This window comes from Triticum aestivum, chromosome 3B, assembly GCF_018294505.1.
Source record: "Triticum aestivum cultivar Chinese Spring chromosome 3B, IWGSC CS RefSeq v2.1, whole genome shotgun sequence".
Taxonomy (NCBI): Eukaryota; Viridiplantae; Streptophyta; class Magnoliopsida; order Poales; family Poaceae; genus Triticum; species Triticum aestivum.
The window spans coordinates 727,068,261-727,078,960 of record NC_057801.1 but is presented as its reverse complement, the minus strand read 5'-3'; positions in this window follow the sequence as shown (position 1 = coordinate 727,078,960).

Sequence of the window (10,700 nt, the reverse complement as noted above, 5' to 3'; positions counted from 1 at the left end):
GAGGTATTGCACTAGCACTAGCACCCATATCACATAAGCCATGATAACAATGATCTCCTATTTTAACATAAATAACAGGCATGCCTACAACAGGTCTATGTCTATTATTAGTATTAGGTCTACCAATTCTAGCAGCTTCATCACAGAAGTAAATAACATGCCCATCAATATTATCAGCCAAGAGATATTTAACCATAACAATACTAGGTTCAACGTTAATTTGCTCAGGTGGTGTAGGTGTTCTAGTATTACTCTTACGAACCACAGTTGAAGCTTTAGCATGATCCTTTATCCTAACAGGGAAAGGTGGTTTCTCAACATAGGTAGTAGGAACAATAGGATCATTATAAGTGATAGATTTTTATTCAACTGTAATAGGTGCAACTACTTTTACTTCAGTGGGAGGATTATACTTAAACCACTTCTCCTTAGGGAGGTCAACATGAGTAGAAAATGATTCACAGAAAGAAGCTACTATCTCAGAGTCAAGTTCATATTTAGTGCTAAATTCACGAAAAACATTGGTATCCATAAAATATTTAACACAATCAAACTTAGGTGTCATACCTGACTCTTTACCTTCGTCGAAATCCCAATCTTCAGAGTTGTGTTTAATTCTTTCCAATAAATCCCATCTGAATTCAATAGTCTTCATCATAAAAGAACCAGTACAAGAAGTATCGAGCATGGAGCGATTATTGAGACAAAGCCGAGCATAAAATTTTTGAATAATCATTTCTCTTGAGAGCTCATGATTGGGGCATGAATATAACATTGACTTAAGCCTCCCCCAAGCTTGAGCTATGCTTTCTCCTTCGCGAGACCAAAAATTATATATGTAATTACGATCACGATGAATAAGATGCATAGGATAAAACTTCTGATGAAATTCCAGTTTCAATCGTTTGTAGTTCCATGATCCCATATCATCACATAGCCTAAACCATGTCAATGCTTCTCCCTTCAAAGATAAAGGGAAGACCTTCTTCTTGACAACATCATCGGGCATACCTACAAGCTTAAATAATCCACAAACTTCATCCACATAGATTAGGTGTAAATTGGGCTGCAATGTTCCATCTCCTGTAAAGGGATTAGCTAGCAGTTTCTCTATCATACCCGAAGGCATTTCAAAGTAAACATTTTCAGTAAGTTCAGTAGGTTAAGGAGAAACTCTTTGCTCTAATGGTTGGGGTGAAGATACCCCGAACAAGCCCCTCAAAGGATTATTTTCCATAGTAAGAAGTGACAGTAAATTTCAGCACACTATATAAAATTTTCCTTACCAAGTTCCACTCACCAAAGGTGCTTCACTCCCCGGCAACTGCGCCAGAAAAAAGTCTTGATGACCCACAAGTGTAGGGGATCTATCGTAGTCCTTTCGATAAGTAAGAGTGTCGAACCCAACAAGGAGCAGAAGGAAATGACAAGCGGTGTTCAGTAAGGTATTCTCTGCAAGCACTGAAATTATCGGTAACAGATAGTTTTATGATAAGGTAATTTGTAACGGGTAAGAAGCAATGAAAGTAAATAAGGTGCAGCAAGGAGGCCCAATATTTTTGTAGCAAAGGACAAGCCTGGACAAGTTCTTATATAGAGAAAAGCGCTCCCGAGGACATATGGGAATTATCGTCAAGCTAGTTTTCATCACGCTCATATGATTCGCGTTCGTTACTTTGATAATTTGATATGTTGGTGGACCAGTGCTTGGGCACTGCCCTTTCTTGGACAAGCATCCCACTTATGATTAACCCCTATTGCAAGCATCCGCAACTACAAAAGAAGTATTAAGGTAAACCTAACCATAGCATGAAACATGTGGATCCAAATCAGCCCCTTACGAAGCAACGCATAAACTAGGGTTTAAGCTTCTGTCACTCTAGATTACTTCCCAATGCCTTCCTCTAGGCCCAAATAATGGTGAAGTGTCATGTACTTGACGTTCACATAACACCACTAGAGGAGAGACAACATACATCTCATCAAAATATCGAATGAATACCAAATTCACATGACTACTTATAGCAACACTTCACCCATGTCCTCAGGAACAAACGTAACTACTCACAAATCATATTCATGTTCATAATCAAAGGGGTATTAATATGCATTAAGGATCTGAACATATGATCTTCCACCGAATAAACCAACTAGCATCAACTACAAGGAGTAATCAACACTACTAGCAACCCACAGGTACCAATCTGAGGTTTTGGTACAAAGATTGGATACAAGAGATGAACTAGAGTTTGAGAGGAGATGGTGCTGGTGAAGATGTTGATGGAGATTGACCCCCTCCCGATGAGAGGATCATTGGTGATGACGATGGCGATGATTTCCCCCTCCCAGAGGGAAGTTTCCCCGACGAAACAGCTCCGCCAGAGCCCTAGATTGGTTCCGTCAAGGTTCCGCCTTGTGGCGGCGGTGTCTCGTCCCGAAAGCTTGCTTATGAATTTTTTCAGGGTGAAATACTTCATATAGCAGAAGATGCGCACCAGAGGCCTGCCAGGGGGACCACGAGGCAGGGGGCGTGCCCAGGGGGTAGGGCGCACCCCCACCCTTGTGGCCAAGGTGTGGGCCCCCTCTGGTACTTTCTTCGCCCAATACTTTTTATTAAATCCAAAAATGACTTTCGTGGAGTTTCAGAACTTTTGGAGTTGTGCAGAATAGGTCTCTAATATTTGCTCCTTGTCTAGCCCAGAATTCCAGCTGCCGGCATTCTCCCTTTTCATGTAAACCTTGTAAAATAAGAGAGAATAGGCATAAGTATTGTGACATAACGTGTAATAACAGTCCATAATGCAATAAATATCGATATAAAAGCATGATGCAAAATGGACGTATCAAGTACCAAGTGCAAGCATCCTCAGAGCAGTTGTGCATTTCTGCTTAGCACAAAAAGAAAGTTGGCAATCCCTTGTGAGCTTGAAGTAGTCATCGTGTGCTCCCACTCCCTCCACAATGCGCAAAAATAATAGTTTCTGCATGCGAATACGGCGATGAAACCATGTGTCATCCGGAAAAGTTGAGTTCGGAGCAAAGTAGTCCATGTGCAGTAACCATGCTTCGGAGAACCTACACCAATTGATAACTTGCCTCCCTTTGATTGAGCCCATTTCCTGTCATTCCATTTCTCTTCATGCTCATGAGCATGACCATGTCCACTTCTTTGTCCAAATCCGATGAATCGAAGAACTTATCTTGAATCATTTGATCAAGCTCCGTTGGTCTATACTCCTCGTCCAACGAATCATCGGAATTCATCGTTTTTCCTAGAAATAAATAACACATAGAGTGCAAGGGGTAGACCGAGAGTTGCCGGACGTACCGTGGTGGCGACTGGGCCATCGACGACATCCCCGGCGGCGAGCACGGGAGAAAAGACTACTGCGCCAGTGCTGGCGCCACAGAGGCTCGAAATAGTTGTGGAGCAAGGGTAATGACAGAGCTGCGAGACGTTCGTCGCGAAGGAGAAACTAGAGAGGAGAGAGCAAATGGATCCGCTAGGTCGACGGTGGATTTGGTGCAATTTGTGGTGGGGTTAGGCCTGTCGGGTCCGACGTGACGGACGTACCCAGACAGTATTGAGCGCTCCATAACCGGCTCATATTTGGGCTGGATATATGGGTTGCTTGTCAGCCTAGACGTCTGAAGCCCGTTTGAGGCACCCGTCTGAATCAATTTTTTTTATCAGTCATTGAACAGGCTGTATGGACGAATATTTGAGATGGATTTGGGATGCCCAGTTATAGAAGCTCTAGGAGTCCAAGCCTGGACCGAAAGCGTTTATGTCGTGAGCTTAGAAACGCCGCCGCATGCACAGCACAGCACAGCCCCCCGTCTCCACGTTTCCGTTCAACTTCAACCCGACTACCCGAGCTCGCTCGCAATAAACAAACGCCCCCGTATTATACCCCGTCCAACACTCCACCTCTTCCCCGTACTCCACCCTCCTCCTTGAAGTAGAACGCGTACGGTACTGGTATGATGGACCAGTAACGCTACTATTTGACCACCAAAGCAAGTGAAAATTTACAAAAAAGCACACGCAATGGAGTACTACGTAGTGCGATGGAAACGGCCCGGCGTCGTGAATGAACAATAATGGAGAACAACTAATTAACGAGCGCTTCTTCGGGAGGCTCGCAACGATCAACGCTATTTAGCGCGCTCTCAGCAATTCATCATGTGTCGCGCTCTAGGAGCTTCCTCCGGATTTTATTTTTTTATTTTTTTCGCACGCGTTTTTGGCTTTTTAAACGATTTTTCAGGTTTTTTTTATGTTTTGGTTTTTCGCCGGTCTTTCCTCGCTTTTCGATAAATAAAAAATTGAATTTTTTCGCAAAAAACGTGTTTTTTACTTTTTTTTTTCTTTCGCAAGAGTCACGGTTTTGCTTTCGCGAGAGTTACGGTTTTGCTTTCCGAGAGTCACGGCCGTGCCTCTCCGAAACGGAAAAAATGCGTTTTCTATTTTTTTTCCTTTCGCAAGAGTCATGGTTTTGCTTTCCCGAGAGGCACGGTTGTGCTTTCGCGAGAGTCACTGCCATGCCTCTCGAAAACGGAAAAAAAAATATGTTTTCTGTTTTTTTCTTTCGCGACAATCACGGTTTTGCTTTCGTGAGAGGCATGGTTGTGCTTTCACGAGAGTCACGGCCGTGCCTCCTCGAAAAAGGAAAAATTGTGTTTTCTGTTTTTTTTCTTTCGCGAGAGTCACGATTTTGCTTCCGCAAGAAGCACGGTTGTGCTTTCACAAGAGTCACGGTCGTGCCTCCTTGGAAACGGAAAAAAATGCGTTTTTTTTTTTTCGCGAGAGCCACGATTTTGCTTTCGCGAGAGGCACAGTTATGATTTCATCAGAGGCACATGCGTGCCTATTTCGGAAAGGAAAAAAAAGCGTGCCGCGGTTCGGTTTTTCTCATACGGTTTTTTTCGTGAAAAAAAGTTCATCAAAACCTATCAACATGGGATCTAGTCTTAAAGATCTCGACGCGTGGAATCCAACAGCGAAAGCGGTTCGAGATTTGGATGCACGGTTTAAGAGATAAAACATTTTGAATAAATGAATCTACGAAAAGGGAAAACTCTCAGGTTGCGACAACTGGCACACATGCAACTCGATACTCGTCGCAACCTAGGGAAGTTGCAGTGGCCTTAGTACTCCTTAACTAGTGATTTCGACAATAATGCCCTTATTTTTTCGCAGCCGTTGCTTGCAGCAAAGCTGGTTTTTTCATTCATTTTCCTCCAAAGATAAAGCCCAACCCAGCCAGCATTGATGTCTCTATGCAGGCGTTGCGTTCATGCTGCCCGGGAGCTTCGAGAGCAACTAATTAACGAGCGCTCCTTCGGAAGCCTCGCAACGATCAACTCCACTTGGCGCGCTCTCAGCCATTCGCCACGTGTCGCGCTCTGGACGCTCCCTCCGGATTTTATTTTTTTATTTTTCCGCACACGTTTTCTGCTTTTTAAATGGTTTTTTCAGGGTTTTTTAACGTTTTGGTTTTTCACCGGTCTTCCTTAGCTTTTCGACAAAAAAATTCAAAAAAAATATTTCTTTTTTGCGCAAAGAAACACTTTTTTTCGCGAGAGTCACGGTTTTTGTTTTCACGAGAGGCACGGTTGTACTTTCGCGAGAGGCACGGCCGTGCCTCTTGGAAACGAAAAAAAAATTGTTTTCTGTTTTTTTTCTTTAGCGAGAGACACGGTTTTGCTTCCACGAGAGGCACGGTTGTGCTTTCGCGAGAGTCAGGGCCGTGGCTCCTCGGAAACGAAAAAAAACACGTTTTTAGTTTTTTTTTGCTTTTGTGAGAGGCGCGGTTTTGCTTCTGCAAGAGGCACGGGCGTGCCTTTTTCGGAAAGGGAAAAAACGCGGTTTCTGTTTTTTTTTTCTTTCGCGAGAGCCACGGTTTTGCTTCCACGAGAGGCACGATTGTGATTTCGTCAGAGGCACGGGCGTGCCTCTTTCGGAAAGGGGAAAAATCCCGTGTTCCGGTTAGGTTTTATCGTCGGTTTTTTTCTTCCGGTTTTTTCGTGAAAAAAAGTTCATCAAAACCTATCAACATGGGATTTTGTTTTGAAGATCTCGACGCGAGGAATCCAACGGTGAAAGCGGTTCAAGATTTGGACGCACGGTTTAAGAGATAAAATGTTTTGAATAAATGGATCTACGAAAAAAGGAAAAACTCTCAGGTTGCGACAAGTTAGAGTGATCTCCGCAAGGAGTACTCCTTAATTAGTGATTTCGGGGAGCTCCTGACGACGCTATGTTGGGCCGGCCCATTTGCGATGCTGTAACAAACGGCGAAAACTGAAAATCCCGCAAAATATGAAGTACGCTAGATAGGGATCGAACTCCAGCCCTCCCGCTCGTGAGCGCATGTAGCCAGGCAGAAGAGATGACAACAGTTGTTGTCTCGTACATAGCCCGAAATATTCAAGAACTACCACCAGCGCCAGATTCTGAAACATTTTTTGGAAATTCTAAATACGAACATTTTTGTACCGTAGCGCCTGGAACTGTAGCTACCTTTTTTTTAATTCTGAACAATTTTTCAAATTTGCGAAAATTTTCTGAATTTATGAACAAAAATTGAAACAGGAACATTTTGGAACTTCTGAACAAATTTTGAATAGCATTGAATTTTTGAACAAAATTTGAAAATGGGAACATTTTTCATAAAAGCACGAACATATTTATAAATTGTGAACCAAAATTGAAAACAGGAACATTTTTCGAACATCTGAACAATTTTTGAATAGCAAGAACATTTTCTAAATTCTCGAACAATTTTTGAATTTCTGAACAAAATTTTAAAACGGGAACATTTTTCGTAAAAGCACGATCATTTTTTAATTTCTGAACCAAAATTGAAAACAGGAACATTTTTCAAACTTCTGCACTATTTTTGAAAAAGCACAAACATTTTTTTAAATAGCGTTTTTTTTGAATTTCTGAACAAAATTCGAAAGCAGAAACATTTTTTGAAATTTTAAACAATTATGATAAATGCAATTTTTTTGAAATTTACAAACATTTTTCTAGAAACACAAACATTTTTAAAAAAAGAAAAATAAAACGAAAAAGGGAAAAAGAAAAAGAAAAAAGAAAAAAGGAGAGGGAGAAAAAAAGAAACGTGAAAAATAAAAAAACGAAAAGAAAATAGAAAAAGAAGAAATAAAAAGGAAAATAGAAAACCAGCTTAAGGAACCTTCTAGAACATTCCCAAAACCGATAAAAACCGGCTGGGAAACTTCTAGAAAGTTCCCAAAACCGAAACTGCCTACAGTGGGAGATGGGCCAGCCCACCTGATCGCCATCAGCTCCCTTATGCGTTCGCTCGACATTTTGACGCAATGAGCGTCCAAATAGGAATGTCCCTCCTGCCCTACCTCCAGACCTCACACGCCTGGAAGACTATGCTCTACCACTAGCATACACTGCAAGCAGATGAAAAGTTAAAGCGAGAGCGGATAAAACGGCAAAATGGACATAAATTACCTAAAGGCGAAACAAATTCAAATAAAACTCTCGGCGAAAGTATTTCACAGAAATAACCCTTTCGGTAGTGCCCAATGCATAGGTGTTATGTGTTATGTTGTAGCGCCGATTTGACATGCACTACATTACTTGGCAGCATGGCTTCGCGTGGCCAGGTCGGGCCCTACCCGCCCTTAAGTAGCGGTTATGCTTCCGTGAGGGTTAGGCCGCGACAGCCGGCCCATAGCCCGACCTAGTCCTCATTTTCCCATCTGCACGAACAGAGAGGGAAGCTTAATGGCTAGGGTTCATGTCCCCTATCAAATCCCTTTCCCAAATTTCTCAAAATCTAAAGCTTCCTCCGTGGATTTCGACCCCCAAGTTCCTAGAGGTATTTCGTCAAACACTTGGTGGCAACGACCCTTGTTGCCGGCTTTGACCGGCGCCTGTGCCGGACCAGTGGCCTTAGGGGGCGCCGTAGTGCCTGCACGAGGAGCCGGCCTTGGACGAGGCGCCACTGCGGCCTTCTTCTTCTTTTTCTTCTTCACGGCCGCCTCGGCAAGGGCCGTCATCGCCGCCATCGGCTTTCGAGCTCGCTTGGCCGCGGGAGGAGCGGCAGGAGGGCGGCAAGCCATGGCTGGAGAGGCGGTCTCCACCCTGGGGGCCATTGTCGCGGTTGGAGGAGGAGCTTGGACCAGGTGGTTCTTTGTCATTCCCAAAGTTTTCTTCGGCACGGGCGGCGATGCATGGGTCGTTTTCGGCGGTAGTGGCCGGCGGGGTGTGGTAGAGGACCGGTCAATCCATTCCGGCTAGAGGTAGGTTCATCGGTGGCGGGGGCGTGGTGGCGGGAGGGAGGATGGGAGGAAGACAGGTGGCAATTTTACTCGGCACGGCGGAAGTGAGTATATTTAGTGAGATTAGAGGGGATATTGGGAGGTGGAGTCCGGATAACTTTTCCTCCACTAAATTTTTTTGGGGATCGGCTATAGGTGCGCCATAAGGGAGGTCATTTCAAATTTATCCTCCCTGGCAGCCGTATTGGGAATCGATTAGAAATGGCTTAAGGAGGCAATATGGTTGTGCCCAAATTTAACACTCCCTCCATTATTTATAAAAGGCCACCTCATTTTCCATGTCAAACTTTGACTAATTTTGGTCAATATAATCTTGGTCAATAAAATATGGGTTGTATGTCATTAAAAATATATCATCGTAAAGTTATTTAAAATGTGCATCTAATGAGATACTCTTTTGATATATAACTCGCGTCTTATTCATAAATTAATGATCAAAGTTAAACATAAAAATATGAAGTGCCTTTTATAAAAAACAGAGGGAGTAGTTGCTTTGGCATGGACGCATTTGGTATGCCTCCCCCCATATTAGCAAGTCTGAAAGTAAATCTTTGCTTCCAATAAATGAAGATGCTCCTTGATAGTTTTCCTCCCTCCGTCTTAAAATAATTGTCTCAACTTTAATACAAAGTTAAAATACTTATTTTAGGATGAAGGGAATATCATAGAACAAAATGAGTAAATTGGAGTGTTTTTATAATAGTAGAGAGATTGGATAGATTTTTGGTCCATGTCTTTAAACCATTTCTCAGCCTCTCAAATTTGGCAGCAAGGAGTTTCAGTACATGGTGTTCCTGTAGATTTCTACTCGCTCCGTTCCGATTTACTCGTCGTGGTTTTAGTTCAAATTTGAACTAAAACCACAACGTGTAAATCGGAACGGAGGGAGCAGTTGTTTGTAACAAATCATGATGTTTAACCCAATAGTTCTTACATCCGAATGAACATGCTTAGTTAATATGCGGTTGGTCACCTTATTTTGTTACCAGCTACAGTAGTTGTACTGGGCATTTTATACTTGGTGTGTCTGAGATGTCTAACAGGAGGCGTCGTACAGTTGTCGGTGTGGAGTATCTGCAATTCTTTGAGAAGGAATTGTGGAAGTTTCTGAGAGCCTGGCTTAGAATGATGGACTATCGACAAGGAATTCTCAAAGAATTGCAGTTACTTCAATCCGATAGTCTATCATTTGTTGTTCCGGGATGGCGGCGCTTCGTCCATGAAAAAAAACAAGCGTAACATTTGGATGTAACATTTGTTGTTTGACTTCTTCTTTTTTTTTTGCATAGATCAAAATACTTAAGCTTTCCTCCTAAAAATTTGCAGTTAGCATTTTGGGGTGACAATGAACACATCTATTCTTTTTCAATTTTTTTGACATCTGCAAAAAACAATTTTGGTTTGCAGGAAAATGTACTCCCACAGCCAAATTGCATTTCCGTACATCTAATACATTTTAATATATACTTAAACACTTTTGAATACGTGTCTAAATATTTTCTTAAAGTACTTGTTTTCAACATTTTTCCTAATATGCATTGATATGAAACATTATTTTTAGACACACCTCCCGTAACACGTGACCGGCTTGGTTGGCCGAGCGTTTGGCAGTAGGACTCTGCACAACGGCCCAAGTTGCAGTTTCTAGGACAAAGTGCCGAACGGTCTCCGCCTTAAAAAATTACCCCCTCCGATAAAAAAAAGTGCTAAAGTTGAACTAAAGTCATGACACATTTTTTTGAATCGGAGAGAGTACCGAATAGTCCTATCTCTACCGTTTCTTTCAACTCAACGATGCGGTCGAGCAGCAAGTTACACAAAGCATATGCTTTTCTCAGGGGTAACTTAGTAAAATGTATAGTTTCAGTTTTTTTTACTCATATACATGTATGTACCTATCTAAAAGAATGCACAAGCCTAAAAAATATAGTGCTGCTGACTCAGGTCGTTTCAAATGGTTTGAATTTCGTATGCTCAACAATGTCTGCTGATTTCATATGCATATATGGTGTTGGCCTCTCGATTATTGAAGCATTGACATGAAAAAGGTCTCTGCATTCCCCCACAGAACGTCGCTGTGTATATTATCATGCATTATTGGTCTGTTTTATTCCTAACAAACTGATCTTTTCTTCCGAGGAATCGTTACTAATTCTATTCGTTCACTTGTCTAAGTTCCCAGACCTGCTTTTAAACTATAGTATACATAGTCCTTATGTATCACGATATATAGAAAGAGAACATGGGAAGATATTAGTTCCTCAATGATTTGAGTGCTGTTCCATTTCCACAAGCAAAGTACACAACTGGCCGGACCAGACAAGGCCCCATGTCATAGATAAGCTACATATGAACTAAACTATGCCAGC